Source organism: Tamandua tetradactyla, chromosome 2 (genome assembly GCF_023851605.1).
Source record: "Tamandua tetradactyla isolate mTamTet1 chromosome 2, mTamTet1.pri, whole genome shotgun sequence".
NCBI classification, from domain to species: Eukaryota; Metazoa; Chordata; class Mammalia; order Pilosa; family Myrmecophagidae; genus Tamandua; species Tamandua tetradactyla.
In genome coordinates, this window is record NC_135328.1 from 191,319,481 (window position 1) to 191,341,180 (window position 21,700).

General features: G+C 39.7%; 1 pseudogene; it reads right to left on the reverse strand.

Annotated features, from left to right (window-relative positions):
- Window positions 1–7,205: 7,205 nt before the first annotated feature.
- Window positions 7,206–7,879, reverse strand: LOC143658348 (serine/threonine/tyrosine-interacting protein pseudogene; annotated as a pseudogene).
- Window positions 7,880–21,700: the final 13,821 nt, after the last annotated feature.

Here is a 21,700-nt window from a genome sequence, read left to right on the forward strand (position 1 = left end):
CAGCAGATGTGATGGCTGGAACTCTAGAAGCCATCTTAGACCTTGAGATGACCTTGAGAACGGAAGTCCTGTGCTGAGGATGATAAAGCCTTGTTCCCTAATGACACCAGGGAACCACTACAGCAGCTTATTTAAGCCACTGTTATTTTGGGTTTTTGGATATATGCTGTTAAATCTTATACTAACTGATAAGCACCTGTTGCTGTAGTAACTCCTTGTTCACAAGCTCCTGGAATACATTTTCTGAGGTTGTGTTCACTTTCCATGCAAGTCCTTTTGCCCTTTACTCAGACAGGAATTCATGGAAGATAATAATGCATGAGACTCTCTGCTAAGGTCTCCCTCTTCTAATGCCTCCCACTGATCACTCAGGCCATACTGGTGAATGAATAGCACGCTGTGACCCCTGTTACTCAGGAATTGCTTTCCTAGATACCTGGGCCTTTTTGTGATCAAGGTCTAGAGAGGTTCTAACACTTGGGGTTCTCATTACCAGTCCTAGTCTGAAGGGAAGCAGCACAGTTATAATTTCCATTTCAGTTATACTTCACCACTTGCATACCGTATGTCTGGAAGTGGGCAAGTCGCTTTGTGCCCTGAATTTCAGTTTCCTTATTTGAGGTTCAGGGTCAATGAGATCCACCTAGACAGAACCTGAAGGGGAGAATTAACCACAAGGTGATGCTTGCGAAAGGATGCAGCACCTAACAGGTACTCAGCAAATATGAGAGTTCTTCCTTTCCCTCCTAGCAGGCTAACCAGGGCTTCTTTTCTTCAGAGAAAGTCAAAAGTGATGGAGCATGTGATTGATACCTGCCCAGTTTGCATAAAGCAATATATTTTAGTTTCAGATCAGAAGCAGGAAACTGAACACTTTAAAGAGAAGAGGAAAAAAAATGTAAAAGCAAGAAAGGCTGCATCCAGAGACTTGACAGAGAGAAAAAAGGGGCTGGATGTAGTGGATCAATCATCAAGGTGAAAACTTAAAAGATGATTGATTTTCCTCCTTGATGTCCGTGTTTCAAGGGCCTTGTTGGATTTCTCCTGAGAAATCAACTTTGAGGCTTGTCTGCCACAGAATGTCATTTCTTCTGAGCTCTGTTTCCAATGGCTCCCCAGGTTTTGGGCAGAGAGCAAACACCAATGTTCTCAGAGATTAGCACTTTGGCCTTGGGGTCATCCTTGCTTTCTTTCCCCATCACTTAGATGGCACCCAGAATGCAAGGTTTGGAGTTGTGGCACTAGCTGCCACTAGCTGTGTGGTCTTGAGAGAACCAATTCACCTGTCTGTAGGTTGTGATTGACAATTGCCAGTGAACCCACCCTTAAGGAGCATCAGTGTGAGGTCCTGAATCTCTGAGATGAGTGGGAAGGATGAAGATGAGTCAGAGGAAAGGAATGAGATGTGTTCTTGGGACACCAAAAGCCAGAACAGGGAAGCCAATGTTTTCCAGGGTAAAGTACAAGGAGAAAGCAAAGTAAGTGGGGTGGAGCCAAGTACAGAGAGGGGCGAAGGAGTGAAACAAGGTAAGAGAGTCCACAATACTTGCTGGAAGATGGGGACAGCACATGGAGGAGAGTCTGGAATGCCCATAGTCCCATTTCCTTTGTCCCCTGACGCCTGACACGGGAGGCAGGAAATCTGATTTAAAAGGCCAGAGTTAAGGCTGACAGCTATGAATCTAACAAAGATGGCAGAAGAATTACATGGGTAGTGGATGGAAATCCATGCCACACAGGGCTTGCTAAATGTTAGATAAGTCTGAAGCAGAATATGAATCAGGGAAAGGACAAAAGACACAAATAGAGATTTCTCTTCCCTGCCTAGAAGACATGGGCCCTCCGATGACTCCTGGCTGCATCTGGACTTCCATACCAAGTGTGGCCAGAGCTGACCTGCCCTGTACAGCGCTCCAAGCCAAAGCCTGCCCTCCCTTCCCACACCACCCTGGGTACTTCTGGAAGTGCTGGTCCCTTTTCTGCCTCCTGAGTCAGCAACGACGGGCCACAGACCAAATCTGGCCCAATTTTTGTTTTTATAAATAAAAATTTTTTTGAAACATAGCCACACCCATTCATTTATGTACCATCTAAGGGTGCTTTCATGCTACAGTGGCCGAGTTGATAATGGCATATGTCTCAGTGGACAGAGACCATATGGCCTACAAAACAGAAAGTATTTACTACTTCACCCTTTACAGAAAATGTTTGCTGACTACTGGATTTGTGTGGGTAGGACCAGACTCAAAACTTTAATGCTCAGTAAATATTGCCTTTTTCGAGATGCCTTTGGGAGATGGCATCCTGGATGTTGCTGTTCAAATCAGAGGAATAAGGAAAAAAGGGAACTATTCAGGGAATTGTAAAAGTGGTAAAGGGTCCTAGGCTGATCTGATAAAGACCTTCTATACCAGGCACCAAGTGAGAGGCAACTGGGAAAAGAGGAAGATAGGATATAGCAGTTATGAACAAGCTGTCCAAGTTCAGGCCAGTTCTGCCTCTTACTTGCTGTTCCCAGATAAGTTACTTAACTTCGCTGGGCTTTGATTTCCTTTCCCATAAAATAAGAATAATAAAGAGTGTCTGCCTTACAAGTCAGAATTTAGAGCAGCCAGGTATGTAAAGTACTTAGGACAGAGACTAATACAAGGCAAACATTTACAATATGTCATTATTATCATTATAAATAAGACTTGGGATGGAGAGAAGGGCCCATGTTTCCTTCATTCCCAAGATCCTGGAAGAAAACAATATTTAAGCATCAGAAACAAGATAAAAATTTTCCTGAGCATAGGAAACCTGCCACAAAATTGCTAAGCAGAAGCCACGGTTCTCTTTATTCTACAACAGTGTAAATATGAATAACTGTTCATCACATGCCAAAATAAAAATCACAACTATGTCCGTGTCGTTGGTGCCACTCTCCATGCCCTCATTTCCTTTTTTAGTTATTTTGTGGTTAGAGAGTTGTAGATTTACAGAAAAATCATGCATAAAATACAGAGTTCCTAAAAACCATCCTATTGTTGGCACTTTGCTTTAGTGTGGTGCATTTATTACAATTCACGAAAGAACATTTTACTATTCATCAACAGTCCATCATTTGCAATAGAGTTCATGGTTTATGTTGTACAGTCCTAGGTTGTTTTTATTTTAATGTTTATTCTAGTCAAATATATACAACCTAAAATTTCCCCTTTAGCCACATTCAAATAAATGATTCAATGCTGTGACTTACATTCACAGTGTTGTGCTATCTTTAACACCATCCATTACCAAAACTTTTCCATCAACCCAAATAGAAACGACAACTGAAGCATTAACTCCCCATTCCTTACTCCCTCCCCATCCCCTGGTAACCTATATTCTAGTTTCTTATTCTATAAATTTGCTCATTCTAATTATTTCATATCATTTAGATCATACAACATTTGTCCTTTTGTGTCTGATCTATCTCATTCCACATGATGCCGTCAAGGGTTATCCATGTTGTCGAATGTACCAGAGCTTCATCCCTTTTTATGGCTGAATAATATTCCATTGTATGCCTATACCACATTTCATTTACCGAGTCACTAGTTGGTGGAGTTCTTGAGTTATAGCCGTGTTTCATGTTTTGGCAGTTGTAAATAATGCCGCTGTGAACAGCCGTATGAAAATATTTGTTCAAGTCCCTGTTTTTAATTCTTTGGGGTATATATCAGAGGTGGGATTGCCAGGTCATATTGAATTCTATTCTTAAATTTCTGAGGAACTGCCAAACTGTCTCCCAAGCAGCTGCACCATTTTCCATCCCCACCAACAATGAATGAGTGTTCCTATTTCTCCACATCCTCTCCAACATTTGTCATTTTTTGTTTTGTTAATGGTAGCTCTTTTAGTGGATGTGAAGTGGTATCTCATTGAAGTTTTGATTTGCACTACCCTAATAACTAATGACTTTGAGCCTCTTTTTGCCTGCTTTTGGGTCATTTGTATATCTTCTTTGGAGAAATGTCTCTTCAAGTCTTTTGCATTTTTAATTGGATTGCTTGTCCTTTTGTTGTTGAGTTATAGGATTTCTTTATATATTCTGTATATTAAACCCTTATTGGATGTATGATTAACAAATATTTTCTCTTATTGAGTAGTTGTTTTTTTTTACTTTCATGATATAGTTCTTTGAGGTGCAAAAGTTTAAATTTTGATAAGGTCTCACTTATCTATTTTTCTTTTGTTGCTTGTGCTTTGGTGTAAAGTCTTAGAAACTGTTGCCTAACACAAGGTCCTGAATAGACTTCCCCTATGTTTTCTTCTAGGAGTTTTATAATTCTTGTTCTTATATATATAGGTCTTTGATGCATTTTGAACTGATTTTTGTATGTGCTATGTTGTTGGGTCTGTCTTTATTCTTTTGCATACAGACATCCAGTTTTCCCAGCACCATTTGTTGAAGGGACTGTTTTTTCTCAACTGAGTGGACTTGGCACCTCTGTCAAAAATTGGTTGGCCAGGGGTGGTGCAACAGTAGCTCAGCAGGCAGAATTCTTGCCTACCATGCTGGGGACCCAGGTTCAATTCCCGGTGCCTGCCCATGTAAAAGAAAAAAAAAATCAACTGGCCATAAATAAACATGAGGGTTGATTTCTGGGCTCTCAGTTTGATTCCTTTGGTCTATATGTCTGTCCTTGTGTCAGACCATAATATTTTGATTACTGTGGCTTTATCACAAAATTTTAACACCAGGAAGTGTGACTCAAACATCAGTCTTCTTTTTCATGATGGATTTGGCTATTTGGATTCCTTTACTTTCCATATAAATTTTATGATTGGTTTTTCCATTTCTGCAAAGAAGATTGTAGGAATTTTTATTGAGATTGCATTGAATCTGTAAATCACTTTGGGTAGAATTGACATCTTAACAATACTTAGTCTTCCCATTCTTGAACAGGGGATGTCTTTCCATTTATTTAGATATTTGATTTCATTAAGCAATGTTTTGTACTTTTCTGTGTAGAAAACCTTTACATTCATGGTTAAACTTATTACTGGGTGTTTGATTCTGTTATTGTAAATGGAATTTTTTCCCTAATTTCTTCTTCATATTCTTCATTATTAGTGTATAGAAATACTATGATTTTTGTGTTTAGAGCTTGTACCCCAACACTTTGCTGAATTTGTTCGTTAGTTCCAGTAGTCTTGTTATGGGTTTTTCAGGATTTTCTGTATATGGGATTATATCATCTATAAATAGGAACATTTCACCTCTTCCTTTCCAATTCAGATGCCTTTCATTTCTTTCTCTTTCCTAATTGCTGTAGCTATAACTTCCAGTACAATGTTGAATAACAGTGGTGACAGTGGGCATTCTTATTTTGTTTGTGATCTTAGAGGGAAAACTTCCTTTTACCATTGAGTATGATATTAGCTGTGGGTTTTTCTATATATATGCTTTTTATCATGTTGAAGAAGTTCATTTCTATTCTTAGTTTTCTAAATATTTTTTTCTCAAGAAAAAGTGCTGGATTTTGTCAAATGCCTTTTCTGCATCAATTGAGATGATCATGTAGTTTTTTTTTTTTTACTTTGTTCTGTTAATGTGGTGTATTACATTAATTGATTTTTTTATGTTGAACCACCTTTGCATACTTGAGATAAATCCCACTTGATCATAGATTATAATTCTTTTGATGTGCTGTTGGATTCATTTTGCTAGTATATTGTGGAGGATTATTGCATCTATATTCATGAGGGATGTTGCTTAGTTTTCTTTTTTTATGGTGTTAATTCTTCTTGGAATGTTTGGTAAAATTCACCTGTGAAGCCACGCGATCCTGGGTTTTTCTTTGTTGGGAGATTTATGGTTACTGGGTCAATCCCTTTACTTGTTAATTGTTTGTTGATACCTTCTATTTCTTCTTGAGTAGTGTAAGTGGTTTGTGTATTTCACCTGTTATCTTATTTGCTGGTGTATAGTTGTTCATAGTTCTTTTTGTTTCTGTGGGTTCAGTAGCAATGTCCCGCCATTCATTTTTTATTTTGGTTATTTGTGTATTCTCTCTTTTTTTTTGTCAGTCTAGGTGAAGAATGTCAATTTGATTGATCTTTTTAAAGAAACAACTTCTGATTTTGTTGATTCTCTTTTAATTCTATATTTCATTTATCTCCTCTATAATTGCTATTTAATTCCTTTTGCTAACTTTGGTTTTTGCTCTAGTTCCTCTAGGTATGAAGTTAGGTTATTAATTTTTGATCTTTCTTCTTTATTACTGTAAGATTTAGGACTTTAAATTTCCGTTTCAGAACTGCCTTTGCTGTATCCCATAAGTTTTTTTCTTTTGTTTTTGTTTTTATTTTTTGGTATATCATATTCTATTTAGAACCATCTTGGATGAAGAAAAAAACAGATTTTCAAAAGAACAGATAAAAAGTATGCAAAAAGGGAAGTCACTTGAAACTTCTAACACCATCTTTTTGGGGGAAGAATTTGATACTATAAATTAAAACATCTCCCTTTTTTCATTAAAATTTTTTAAATGGAATAAACAAATTAGGAAGGTAACAGGAAAGGAAGCAATAACTGGATCGTGTTAAAGTAAGGAAAATTGGCTAATAACGTGATTTAAAGACTATTAATGCAGGATCAGGAAGAGCTTAGAAAATTAGGAGAACAATTAATGTACCGAGCTCCAGTAAAAAAGGGAAATGTGGAAGATTTCTGCATTTTGTTAATGTTTTAAGAAGCTCCATCATAAAACTGAAGTGTAAAATTAGTTTTAGAATGTAATATATGTATAACACGAAATGAATTTTTAGCAAACTTAATCAATTCTTTTCTTATGAAGTGTACAAATTTTATAAACAAATACCCCTAACTCTCATTTTGTTTAATTAATAAACTTATATATATATAAATAAATTTCAAGTATGAAAACTGATTTTTATTACTAAATTAAAACTAAATTATTGCATAACTAAAAGTGCAAAAACACCTCTTTGCAAGTCCAAAATTCTCAGTTTATAATAAAACTGTAAATTGAAAAGTTAAAAAAGAAAAAGAGAAAAAGAGTAAAACTATCAGTGCCATCTTGCAAGATTCCAGTATCTTCTTAAAATGTTGCTCAACAAGTTGCACAGAAACATACCTGGAAGCGATATATAATTGAAAAGAAATGCTTTGTCTTTTTTACCATTTTACATTATTATTGCCTGAAGTATTTTCTCTTTCACAAATAGAAATTCACATCTTCTGTAATGTTGCTCTTGAGTCCGATATTCTGTGCAGTCGTCACTTGTATGTTTCAAAAATCATCTTCTTTATGTGTTCTTTTCAAACTGCCTGTGGTACCAGATAGGACAGATAATGACCTTTCTATCTGTAGAAAGAATTGTTTATTTTGCTAGGGAGTTGGCTTCATGTTCCTGAAGGTGATGGACGAAGCTGGCATTAGGATTAATACGAAGTCTTCTTACTTGAACATAAGCAAAAGCATCTCTATACTTCACTCCAAATGTTTCTATAATGTATGCAATAGTAAAGGCAGCACTCCTGGAGATCCCTGCACTTCCATGGACAAGAACTTTTCCTACTGTTTTTAAGCTCCTTTCAATAAATTCTGTAGTAATGAGGGAAAAAACCCAACTCGATCATCTGCAATGTCTAAGATTACATCTCTAAATCATTCTTAAAAGTTTGGTTTAATAAAGTTTGCTTAAATAATTTGTCTTATGCATGTTATATGGGTTATCCCATGTTTCTGTAGTATAGGTAGCTTGCTTTTCATAGCAGAAGAATATGAGCCTAAAATTTCCTGCATCTCTCTTTTCATACATTGGGTCCATTCCTCGGCATTTTCTTTGCAACATGGGAGGGTGGGGACTCCAGCTTTAAGTCTTCCATGGTCCCAGCTTGCTGAACAAGTTAGGGCAAGTTACACGGTGGCCAACCCTCAGAGCTGGCAGTGGTGGCTCAAGGGAGAATGGGCAGACTGGAGAGCAGGCAGTGAGAGGGCTTACAACTAACACACACTATCACTAGGATCCCGGTGGCAGCAACAGTGAGGAAGAGGAGGATTGAAGGGCTCAGATCACTGCTGCCCACTACAAGTGTCTCTGCACCATCAGGCCACCCAGGCTCGGGCAGACATAGGCCCCACAACCGTCTCCCCTCCACTCTACCCTCTGCGTCCCATAAGCTTTAGTATGTTGTGTTTTCATTTTCACTCACCTTAAGATATTTCCTAATTTCCCTTGCTATTTTTTCTTTGACCCACTTGTTGTTTAAGAGTATGCTAATTTCCATATATTTGTGAAGTTTCCATTTTCTCTCTGTTACTGATTTCTGGCTTCATTCCATTGTGGTTGGAGAAGATACCTTGTATCATTTCAGTTTTTTCGAATTTCTTGAGACTCTTTTTTTGTGGCCCAACATATGGTCTACCCTGGAGAATGATCCATGTGCTCTAGAGAAGAATGTGTATTCTACTGTTGTTGGACAATGTGTCCTGTATATGTCTGTTAGGTTTAGCTGGTTAAGAGTATCATTCTTCTATTTCCTTATTGATCTACTGTCTAGATGGTTTATCCATTATTGAAAGTGGTGCATTGAAATCTCCTATTATGAATGTAGAACCATCTATTTCTCCCTTCAAATCTGTCAATATTTTCTTTACATATTTTGGGGCTCTGTCACATACATATTTTTAATTGTTAGGTCTTCTTGTTGAATTGACCCCTTTGTCAGTATATAATGACCTTCTTTGTCCTTTGTAACTGATTTTGACTGAAAGTCTATTTTATCTGACAATGGTATAGCTATCCCAGCTCTCTTTCAGTTACTACTTGCATGACATATTTTTCCATTCTTTTACTTTCAACCTACTTATACTTTTGAATTTAAGGTGAGTCTCTTATAAACAGCTTATAGTAAGGTCATGCTTTTTTATCCATTCTGCCAATCTTTGCCTTTTGACTGGAGAGTGCAATCCATGACATTAAAGTAACCACTGATAATGTGGAACTTTCTTGTCCCATTTTGCTATTTCTCTTGTAAGTCTTATTCTTTTTTGAACTGCAATTCTTCTGTTAATCCTTGCTTCCATACTTATTTGCTTGTATTATAAAATTTTGAGTTCCTTCTTATTTCTTTCTGAATATATCTTTCATATATCTTTTTTAGTGTTGACATTGGGTTAAAACTTAATATAATCTATAATAATAATATTTAATATGGTATCAACTTATCTTCAATAGGATACACATACACTGTTTCTATACTGCTCCATCCTCCCACTATTTTTGTACTTGTTATGAATTATATCTTTGTACATTATATGTCAAAACCATTGATTTATCATTACTTTTTATGCATCTGCATTTTAGCACCTGTAAGAAGTAAAAATTGGAGTTACATAACAAAAAATATAGCAGTAGTGGCATTTATAGTTACCTGTATGGTTGCCTTCACTGGAGGTATTTATTTTTAAACTGTTTTGATCCACTGTCTAGTATCATTTCCTTTCAATCAAAGAACTCCTTTTGGAACTACTTACACAGCAGGCCTAGTAAAAACTTACTCCTTCAGCTTTTGTTTATCTGAAAATGTTTCAACCTCTTCATCAGTTTTGAAAGAAAGTCTTGCTGGATATAAAATTCATGTTTGACAATTGTTTTCTTTCAGTACTTCAAATATTTCATGTCACTGCCTTCTTGCCTGCATGGTTTCTGATGAGAAATTGGCACTTAATCTTATTGGGATTCCCTTGAACATAACTTACTGCTTTTCTCTTACAGCTTTCAGAACTCTCTTGCACTTGGCATTGGGCAATTTGATTACTTTGTGTCTAGATATGATTCTCTTTGAGTTTCTCTTATTTGGGGTTCACTGGGACTCTTGAAAGTACATAGTCATGTCTTTCATTAAATTAGGAAGTTTTCTATCATTATTTCTTTGAATATTCCTTCTGTCCCTTTCTCTTTTCCTTTTCCTACTGGGATTCCCGTAATTCATATATTGGTATGTTTCATGATAACCTGGAGGTCTCTTAGGCTATGCTGAATCTTTTTTCATTTGTTTTCCTCTGTGCCCCTCAGCCTGAATCATTTCATTAATCTTGTCTTTAAGATCACCAATTCTTTCTTCTGCCACCTCCAATCTGCTGTTGAAACCATCTAGGGAATTTTTCATTTCAGTTACTGTATTCCTCAACTCCAGTATTTCTCTGGAGAGATTCCCATATCGTTCATTCATTGTTTTCATCACATTCTTTATTCTTTCTGTGTGTCTTCCTCTATCCCTGTAATTATATTAAGGATCATGTTTTAAAGTCTCTGTCTGGTAAATCCAGAGTTTGGTCCTCTTTATTGATGGTTTCTTGATTATTTCTGTCTTCTTTCTCTGGATGGGCCATCATTTCTTGTTTATTTTTTTGTCCCATAAGGTTTTTTTCCTTTTATCACATAAGCAGGCGCCAGGAATCAAAACTGGGTCTCCAGCATGGCAGGCGAGAACTCTGCCACTGAGCCACAATTGCCCACCTTGTCTTATAATCTTTTGCTGCACATTGTACATTTTAATATTTTAAAATATTAACTCTGGGATTTAGTCTCTGAGCTGTCTATTCCTTAAATTTGCCTCCAGATTATGATGTGATGAGATTTTCTTGAAATGCCAGGTGCTAATCAAAACAAACCAAGGCAAAAGCACCTTTCACTGACTTTGCAAATTGGCTTTTCTTTGTATGGTCATTTCCTTCAGAGCTTTATTCTCCTCTCATGAAGATGAACTTAAGGCAAATGGGAAATGCAGGGTCCTCTCTGTTTTACGCCTGCTTGGAGCAGGAGTTGTAGAGCTGCTTCTTTTTCTTGGAGAGTAACTACCAAGGGCATCAGGGGCTTCTTCCATGACTTTTTTTTGCATGAGCAAGCTCCAGGAATTGAAGCTGGGTTTTTGGCACTTCAATGACTTTTGAAGCTGTGTTTTCTTGATTCAGCGACTGCCCAATTGATAAGCCCTTTAGTTGATTACAGTAGCTTTTAAGAAGGTTACTGTCATTAAGATTCCTCTGCTGCTTTTGTCCAAGGGGGATGGAACAACAGCCACCCTCAGACTGGCCCCCATGCAACAAACTGTCGTACGTATGTACAATGGAATATTACAAGCTGTAGGGCAGAATAAAGTAATAAAGCATGTAACAAAGTGGATGAAACTTGAGGATGTTATGCTGAATGAAATTATCCAGAAATAAAAGGAAAAATGCCATATAGTTTCACTAAGATGAACTCAGCATTAATGAGTGAACTTTGAGAGTTAAAATTAAGAACATAGGTTATCAGGAGACAAAAAAAGAGGGTAGAGATTGGGCATTTGATGCTGAAAGAGTGCAGAATGTTCAATGGGACTCATTATAAAAATCCAGAAAGGAATAGCACAACACTATCTGAGTAGAACAATAATGTAAGTACACTGAACAAAGCTGAGCAGGAGTATGGTTGAAGGAGGAGGGCTGGGGGCATGAATGACACTGGAAGAAAAGGTAGAGGATAAAGACTGGGATGGTATAACTTAGCAATGCCTAGGGTGGACATTGATGGTGATTAAATGTACAACTATGGGAGTGTTTTTACACGAGGGAGAACAGATGAATGTCAGCATTGCAGGATGTTAAGGATGGGATGGTATAAGGAGAAAAAATACAATCAGTGTGTCATATTCAGGTTCATGTGTCACCTTGGCCAGGTGGTGGTGCTCAGTTGCCTGGTCACACAAGCACTGGCCTACCTGTTGCTATGAGGATATTTCATGGATTTAAATCATGACCACAGCTGATTGCACATGCTAAGGGGAGTGTCTTCTGCAATGAGTGATACTTAATCTAATCACTGGAAGGTTTTTAAGGAGGATTCAGAAGAGACAATCACTCTTCCTGCTTCAGCCAACCAGTCTCTCCTGAGAGTTCGTTGAGGACCTTCATTGGAGCTGCCAGCTTGTGGCCTGCCCCACAGATCTTGGACTTTACACCCCCATGGTTGCCTAGCCAGCCTCTCCTCAGAGTTTGCTGAGGATCTTCACTAGAGCTGACAGCTCATGACCTGCCCTACAGACCTTGGACTCTACATCCCCACAGTTATGTGAGACACTTTTATAAATTTTATTTTTACAGATGTCTCCTGCTGATTCTGTTTTTCTAGAGAACCCTAGCTAATACACAGTGAAAACTAGAGTCTACAGTTAACAGTGTCATGGTCAGGTTCATGTGCCAACTTGGCCAGGTGGTGGTACCTTGGCCAGGTAGTGGTACCTGTTTGTCTGGTTGGGCAAGTGCTGGCCTGTCTGTTGCGATGAGGACATTTCATAGAATTAAATCACGGTCATGTTGGCTACATCCACAGCTGACTGCATTTTTAATCAGCCAAGTGTGCCTTCTTTAATGAGTGGTGCTTAATCTAATCACTGGAAGCCTTTTAAGGGGGATTCAGAGGAGACCAGCTCTCTTCCTGCTTCAGCCAGCGAGCCTCTCCTGTGGAGTTCGTCCAGACCCTCTGTTGGAATCGTCATCTTCACAGCCTGCCCTACAGATTTTGGACTCTATGCTCTTACAGTTACATGAGACACTTTTATAAATTTTATATTTATGAATATTTCCTGTTGATTCTGTTTCTCTAAAGAACTCTAACTAATACAAACAGTAATATCATAATATGCTGCCGCTGAATGTAGGAAGTTCAATATTTCAAACCTAAGTGTCAATAAACAGGAGATATGGCAGATGGGTATGGGATTCTTTATGGAAGAAATGGAAATGTCTTCATATAGATTGTGGTAGTGAAGACATGGCTATGTGATTATACTGGGAAACATTTATTTTCTTTTACTTAGGTGGGATTTTATAATGTGTGACTAAAACTGTTCAAAAAGGAACAGAGAGATACAATGCTGGAGAAAATGTGGAGAGGGAGACATATCTCGTCACTGTTGGTAGGGAAGTAGAGTGGTGCAGCCCCTCTGGAGGGCAGAGTGGTGCCTCCACAGGAGGTTGGTGTTGGGTGGGGGGGCTTGCCATATGCTCCTGCAACCTTGTAGTCAATACTTGAGGAACTGAGAGGGTGACACAAATGGACATTTGTATACTGGTGTTTTTGGTGACAGTGAAGATTTTCAATGGATGGCGGTAGCCTAAGGGTACATCAACTGAGGAATGGAAGAGGGAACTGTGGTGTACACATACAATGGACTATTGAGTGGCTGCAAGAGGGAATAAAGTTTGAGACATGCAACGAGGTGAATGACCTTTGTGGCTGCAAAGGAATAAAGTTGTGAGACATGCAACAAAGTGAATGAACTTTGAAGACAGTATGTTGAGTGAAATCAGCCAGAAACAAAAAGACAAATATTGTAATGCCTCAATAATATGGACTAACTATAGGGTGCAAAATCTGAGAATTGAATTCTAGAGCATAGATCTGAGGTACAGTACTATTATAAAGATTCCTAGGTTGTAAGCTCTTACAGCAGTCACATCTATTCTTGAGCTGTAACTATTATTTCTAAATTCTGAGATGTGGAACTGTTTGTGAATAACCCGGTCATTCCCTGGAACTTTGGGTACTTGTGTGACACCTGACATGCAGAGCTAGACTTCCGCAGCTATGAAAGTCATTATTAACTCGTACAGTAACTATTTAAAAAGCTGAAAAAAAGGTCACACTTCAATTAGAGCTATGAATGAAGTTGATCCGGTTAGTACTAAGGTAAGCCAGACTAAAGGGTAATGGATGATACCGATTGTGTTTTAAAACTTCAAATTTTGTGTGAGACCTAAAAGGAAGAGATGTTTATTTAGTGCAAAATTTACATTTTTGGTAGCACATTTTGTAATTCAAATTGTGGTCACCATAATTGCATGAAACCTTGAATAGGGAGTGAGATCTTGTTGGTTTGTACAGGCTGGTATGATGCTCTGATATATCCCAGAGTAATCTGGGTGAAGATTAAAAAGCATTTGCCACAGTCCCCTTGAGGAACTGGGAAAAAAGGTGGACATATTAAACTTCTCTACCTGAGGAAGACCTGATATTCTCGCAAGCATTGGGGATGCTAATTTGATGGGTTAGCCCTTGATCCTGGGGATTGCCCTTATGAAACTTATTCCTGCAGAAGAAAAGCTAAGCCTACTTATGCCTATGCTTAAGACACCCCCAGAGAACCTCTTTTGTTGTTCAGATGTGGCCTCTCTAAGCCAATTCCACAGGTGAACACACTGTCCTTCCCTCTACATGGGATATGACTCTCAGGGGTATAAATCCCCCTAGAAATATGGGATTTGACCCTCAGGAATGAACCCAGCCCTGGAAATGTGGTAGTAAGACAGCCTTCTTGACAAAAATGGGGAAGATAAATGAAACAAAACAAAGTTTAATGGCTGAGAGATCTCAAATAGAGTCAAGAGGTCATCTGGAGGTTATTCTTTCACTACATATAGATATTCCTTTTCAGTTTTTGTTGTATTGGAGAAGCTAGAGAAAAATACCTGAAACTGTTGAACTGTAACCCAATTTGATTCTTGAAGATGATTGAATATGTATACAGCATTGAGGGTATGTCCATATGATTGTGAAAATGTTGAGACTGATATTTCTTTATCTAGTGTATGGACAGATGAGTAAGAAAAGAAAGAAAGAAATAAACAATAGGGGTTTGGGGGATGGGAAGTTTTGGATGTTCTTCTTGTTTTTATTTTTATCCTTAATTTTATTTATTTTTTTGGAGTGATGAAAATGTGCAAAAATAGACTGTGCTGATGAATGATCAGCTATGTGATGATACCATGAACTACTGATTGTTCACTCTGGATGACTATATGGTACATGAATATATAATATATCCCAATAAAATTGCTAAAAGAAAATGGTCCCCAGTGATCTGAAGTAGCTGATCAAAAGCAGAGATCTGCAGCCAGAACTTCCCCCACCCCCCAGAGTTTGGAGGACTAGACCTTTATGCCTCACCCTGGCACCAGCTGCTCTAGCAGCCCAAGCTCCAACCCCACTGCTCCCCACCATGAGGCTGGGGGGAGAGGGATGGTAGCCACTGCAGACAGGATGAAACTCACTGGTATTTATCAAATCAGCCACTTCCTCCTGCTTTTCCCTAAATGCTGAACAGTGTTCTCCTAGGCTCCAGAGTTTCAAAATAGTTGGTTCAGATAGTTCCTGCCAGTTCAATAGTTGTTATGGTGGAGGGACGGATTCCTGGAAATGCCTATTCCACCATCTTCCCACAGTCCTCCCCCATTTTCTTTTAATTAGCCAATAAAAATTACTCAACTAAGTTCTTAAACTTGGAGCTTCCTGGTGAGTGCCAACCTAGCAACTTCAACTTCACCTCTAACCAGAAGGAAAGCTTTGTTCTGCCCACCCTCATCCATTGGCAGGCTCTCACTGCTATTGCCAGCTCTTCTCCCTGGATCTGTTTCTTCTTCCCACACAGGCCCTGCGCATGTGGGTGAAGGATGCTAGGCCTTGGGGTGTGGGGGGTTCTGTGGTCAGCCTCTCACACCACCTCCCAGTGCTCTCTGGGGGAAAAAATGAAAGAACTCCTATGGGTAGTACTTAATAATTTCTGTGGTATAAATACTCCCATCATGACCAATTTCAAGATACCAAAAGCTTGTAAAATTCCTAAATACTTAACAATTGTTTTTCTGAGCCAGTCTGAGCTGGCTCCATCACATCACAGTCTCCACCCTATATACTGTACCTATCCCAGTTTCCTAGCTCCGTCTCCTAACTCTATCTCTGGGGAGCTCCTTTCTTGGCCCTGGGGTCCCCAGTGAGTACCTCCAAAGGGCTTTGGCAGGAGGGGAGTCTAAGTTCACTAGGACTCTGCCAAAAATGCCACCTCTGCCCACTGAGCCTGGTCAGATCCACACTACTCATTACACCAGAATGAACATCTTCTGCGACCACCAGATGACTCACCAGGCCTATCCCTTTCTCAAGAAGCTGGATCATTGCAGTCCATCTGTTCATCCCCATTCTGGACCCCTACCTGGCCACAGCCTTCAATCAGGTATTACCATCTTCCCCTAGACTTTGCTGCAGCCTCCATGTTGGTGTCCCTGCTCCCAAAGCCTACATGCCCCTCCCACCCCACACCATATCTTTTTTCCTGTCTTTTTCTCTTGAAGGATGTGTTGACTTTGGGAAGACAGAAGTTGGGAATGAGCAGGACATGAGAAGAGAACTGCTCTGGTTGAGAAGGAGCATCCCACAGGAGAGAAGTAAGACAGGAGTCAGAAAGGTGTGGAAGGTTTGAGTGCTCGGCTGGTGTTTCAGTTTGCTAAAGTTGCTGGAATGCAATATACCAGAAATTTGTTGGCTTTTACAACGGGAATTTATTAGCTTACAATTTACTGTTCTTAGGCCATGAAAATGTCCAACACAAGGCATCAACAGGATAATGCCTGGACTCTGAAGTCAGGCTACTGACATCTGGGAAATCTCTGTCACATGGGAAGGCAAATACACAGCATCTGCTGGCTCTTCTGTCCCAAATTTCATTGCTTTCAGCTTCTGACTGCTCATCTCAGCTTCTCTAGGTGCATCTCTGAATTTCATCTCTTGGCCTTTTCTGTGTGTCCTTAATCCACTTACAAAGGACTACAGCAAGGGGATTAAGACCTACCTTGAAAAGGGTGAGTCATATCTCATTTGAAGTAACCTAATCAATTAGGTCCTACCTACAATAGGTCTGTGCCCACAGGAATGGATTAAAGGAACATGGCCTTTTTTGGGGCACATAATAGCTTCAAAGTACCACAGCTGGAATGGAGGGGCAGAGCACTGGTAGAGCTAAAGATTTTCAAGACATAACTTACAAGCACACCCAAGTTTGCTGCAGCCAGAACCCCAGGGGTAGGTGATATGGACTCTCCACTACCTCTCCCCTTAGTATGGCTTCACCAGGAGCAAGCTTTGGCTGTGAATCCTTTGAAATCAGGAACTAGAAGTATTCATCTTCATTTCTTTAGAACCTGGCTGAGACCGGTGCATTGTAGGCACTAGGACAGGATGCTTATAGAATTTTGCTCCTACTCCATGTTCCTTTAGGGCAGGGATCTTCCAGGAAAGCATTGTAAGTAAATTTCTGTGGATCGACAATGTCTTTTGCATAGATTTCTGGAATTTTTCTGGAGGTTCTATGAAGCGCAACTATTCTCTCTGGAGCAGGGTGACCAACAGCATCCTTTCCTTTTAGGCACAAAATGCCATCCTGAAACACTTTGTAAAACACTCCATGGCCACCTGAATAATCTTTCTAAAACAGATATTAAATGTTATTCTCCTGCCTTAAAAAAGAAATGAAGACTAAACAACAAGAAAAATTTTGGTCCTGATCATCTACACAGTAAGCTTGGAGTACTTTTTGTTGTTAGTGTAGAATTTTTGTTTTGTTATGTTTGAGATCTTTTTGGGATCTCAGGTACTAAGATCAAGTTAATCACATTCCTTGGTCTATGCTATACTAATATCATGATCCATATAAAACTCCCTGGGATTTAATTTATTTATACATATTCCCCTTTCTCTCTTTTCCTCTCCCTACTATAGACATCCTCACAAATATATTTAATATGTACCCTTGGAAAACATAAGGATTGTTTTAGTCAACCTAAGTGATGATGTGCTAACGACCTTGCCATGCTTCTTAGGTTTTCACTCAGTGCTCTGTTAACTTTTGTCCACATTGTTAGGCAAGCATTTACCTTCCTTACTTCCAGTGCTCCACATTCATCCACAGGCGAGGATGTCTACATCACTTCTGACTCCCGGCATCCACAATCCGTACTACCATATGCATTCTCGTACATGTTCTCTTGTGGATTTGGATAAGAATTTCTCTGGGGAATTGCTGGGTCATAGGGCATAAACTTGGTTTGCCTAAGTCTAAACAGTTTGCTCTCCAGTGTACCTGCATCAGTGAACATCCTACCAGCCCAAACCCCATCTCCATTTGCCCCCTCATCACCTTCCAGCCCTGTGTCCCATCACCCACATCCTAAGTTCCTGTCATTAGATGTTCCCACTAATTCACTGGAGGTCAGTGTTTGTTGGAAACCTAGCTTAAACACCTTGCTTACAGATTAGGACACTAGGGTCCAGCAGAGGACATTGGTGGCTGAAGTTCACACAATTTTGAATGGCTTAAGTAGGAGGGCCTGGGTCTGTTGGTGGTTCAAGGCTCTTTTCCCTTCACCAAAATGTTTCAATCTTTTCTCCCATTTTGCAAAAGTGGGAGAGTTCCAAGACATGAAATCACAAGCTCTGGGTTACATTGAAAATCAGAAGAAAAGGATGAAATCATGGATCTTTTGTCCCTGAAATTATCTTCTTCTCTGTTGTGGATCTGATCTGCAGAGTAAACAAGAGCTGGGCACTTATGTCAAAGGAGTCTGGGGGTTGTGCTGTGCTCACTCCACATCATGCATAGTAGCAACACAACCTGGCACCTAGCACCAGCCTCCAAGACCTGAATAATCTAATGGGTCTTTAATCAGTCTGATCTTTCTGGGGTTTCAGCCAGGTCCACTGAATTGTCAGTGAAATTTGTTTCCGTATAATTGTCAATTATTCCAATGGATCAAAGTTTGTTTGGGAAACCCAAGGCTAAATTTGAAGGCTTATGAAATTGTTTAGGGACAATAATAATGTAAACAAGCAGGTTCTTCAATACATAGAAAACAAATTTGTTGTATTTTTCATGGACTTTTAATCACCTGCCATCTTTCCACCTTCAGGGTATCACTTTCTTATTGAAAAAAAGATTTGGGAGGGAGAGGGAAAGCAGAAAACAAAGTGATGCAGGCTTCTTTAGGGGACGTCTTCCATCGAGCACACTACTAGGGCACCTCCAGAGAGTGGTTCCACACTCACTGAGGAAGGCAACTCCCCATTTGCTCTCAGGTCCACTGGGTACCTATGGCCCTACATGCCTAGACCATATCACTTTTCAGCCTCTGCAGCAGAAACTAGGGAAATTGTCTCCTTTGGTTCCTATTCTTTATGCAAGAGCAGCCACAACCCACCTCCACACCTCCCCCTCCTTTCAGCTCCTCAAATCCTCCCACAGGTTACAGGCAATTTAACAGGCAGATCTAATCTCACCAAGATTTCAAAGCCATCCAGTCACGGCATTCTAATTCCTCTTTTCTCTTCCTGTCTTCTGCCTCTTCTTCCTCCTCCCTCTCCTGAGCTGCACCATGGCAGAGAGATGTCAGAAGCATCAGAGGTCCTTTCCCATTTGAATTTCTTTCTTTTCTTTGGAGTTCACAATGGAAGACTACAAAATCTTCAGTGTTTCCTATACCATTTAGAGTGTAACAGTTGTATACATGGGCTCTGGTACCAAGAAGTCTGCATACTAATTCTGGCTCCATCACTTATTAGCTGCATGAACTTGAACAAGTTATTTTATCCCTCTGTGCCTAGGTTCCCAGGCCAACAAAATGGGAGTACTAATAGGACCTTCCTTATAGGCTTGTTTATGAAATTTGAATGTATTAATACCTATAATAAAATACTAAGAACAGTGGCTGGTTGTAGTAAGTATGATATAAGTGTGATCATAACTGATCAAGATAATGATGATGATATGATGAAGATGGACAGCTTCAATATAGGAAGAGAGATGGAAATTGGTTAAATTTCTTTTTCTGGATTATCTTTTCCTTCAAAGCGTTTGGAGCCCAGAGATTCTACTCAGGTGCAAAGAAGTCTCTAAGAAATCAGTACTAAATCAGCTGAGAATGAAAACATTTCACCACTGAGGTCAATAATGAAAAAAAGTTCTTGACACAGAGGAGGGTAGAGTCCATAAGCAGATATCTGATACTAGACTGTTTGCAAGATAGCTGGGTCTTGCCTTCTTAGGAAAGAGGATCCACACCTCTGTCACTTGAGGAGTTCACACTTCTGTCACTTGAGGAGTTCACACCTCCTCCACATGAGTAGCTCTGGTCTCTTGCTACTCAGAGTGTGACCAAGAATGAGCAGCATTAGCTTCCCCTGGACGTTTATCAGATAGGCAGAATCTCAGGTCTGTCACAGAGGCAGATCGACTGAATCAGAATCTGCACTTTAGTAAGATTGCCAGGTGGTTTTTATGCACATTAAAGTTTTAAAAGCAAATGCAATGGAGTGGTACAAATGTAATGGAGTGGACTCAGGGGCCCTCCTCTGAGACAGAAATGCCAGACAGAAAATGCCATGTAGATTAGTGACTTGGTCTGTTTTATTCCCATTGCATCCTCATACATTGGGAGTGTTTTATTCCCAATGCATTCCCATTACATCATTTCTGCCACATAGTAAGAACAGATAGATATTTGCCAGGCAGATGTATGGATGGTGGGCTGAATAGGTGAATGAGTAAATGAAGGACTGCTGGGCTAGAAGCTCCATTGTCTTGTTTTGTGTCCTCTGTGAATAGCGCAGGAATATCCCAACAAGAAGCAAAATGAGTGAATCAGAAAAAGACCCTTTGCAGCACCTCATTTGTTGCCAAGATTGAGCAATATTGGCTGAGGGGACTTGAAACTTTCAGTTTTGTGTAGCTGGGCAGAGCCAAGTCATGCAGGGACTGACCTTGTGTCTACCACATATCCCTGCTCTCATACTTGGGTGACCTTTACAAGAAAGGAAATAAGGTCAGTCTGACATGACTTGTTCAAAATGTACCCATGAAGCCCTACAGTGAGTCTTGCAATGTTGTCTGGGCACTCATTATCCAACTCTAAGACTGGGTGGAGACAATGGTATATAGAATCAGCACTCTCTAAAACTTGGAAAGTCTGAATGACATTGTCCTGCTCCCAGACTTCCAATCACTATCAGACTTGTGCGTTTCCTCAAAGACCAACATGTCATGTTGGGAAATTCCCTTTGCAATTGCTTTAAAATATACTTACATGTCATTTGTCTAGGCCAAGAGGCAGGGCCCAAACATTTATAGTAACTCAGTGTTCGATCCTCCTCTTTTGTATGTCTTTTATCCCTACCAATGTCTACTCTCACTTTTACACTCTAAAGATTATGCTAAAGATCTGTTCAAGGGACTGGGCTGTTTGTGATAATCCTGAGGCCTTAGAAACCTATGGGTAGCTGGTTGAGATCCTGCCATTCAGGGGTCTCTTTTCCTTCTCTCTAGACAGCCATTCCTCCTGTGACTCCTCTAATGTTGGAGAATCCGCTAATAGAGGAAGACACAGGGAGAAAGTATTACATTTTTCTCTATATTAACAGGTCTAAAAATGATGAGCCTGGATTGGCTAGCACATCCTTCATGGATAGAGGCAAAGTGGACTGAGCTTAAGATTTGATGTGAAACAGGTTGAGGTTTGGATCGTGACTTGTGAGAGTCTGGTCCAAGAAGGGAGAACATTGCAACTCCATTCCTGCTCTGCTGGGCATAGGGACAGTTCAGGTCCCCACATACCTATGACGTGCAAGGCTCATCCTCTTTTCTAATCTTTACATCCTGCTGTGTCAGTCACCCCTGCACTACCTCCTACAGCAACCACACCCAGATCGGTCCTTAAGAATCAAATCATTTTTACTCCTCCTTTGCCCAAGCGAGCTGATAAGGCAGACAAGGAGGTTGCCTACACAATATCCATTCCTACCCTTGACTTCCTTTTCTCAACAGATACCCTATTTTGTTGGA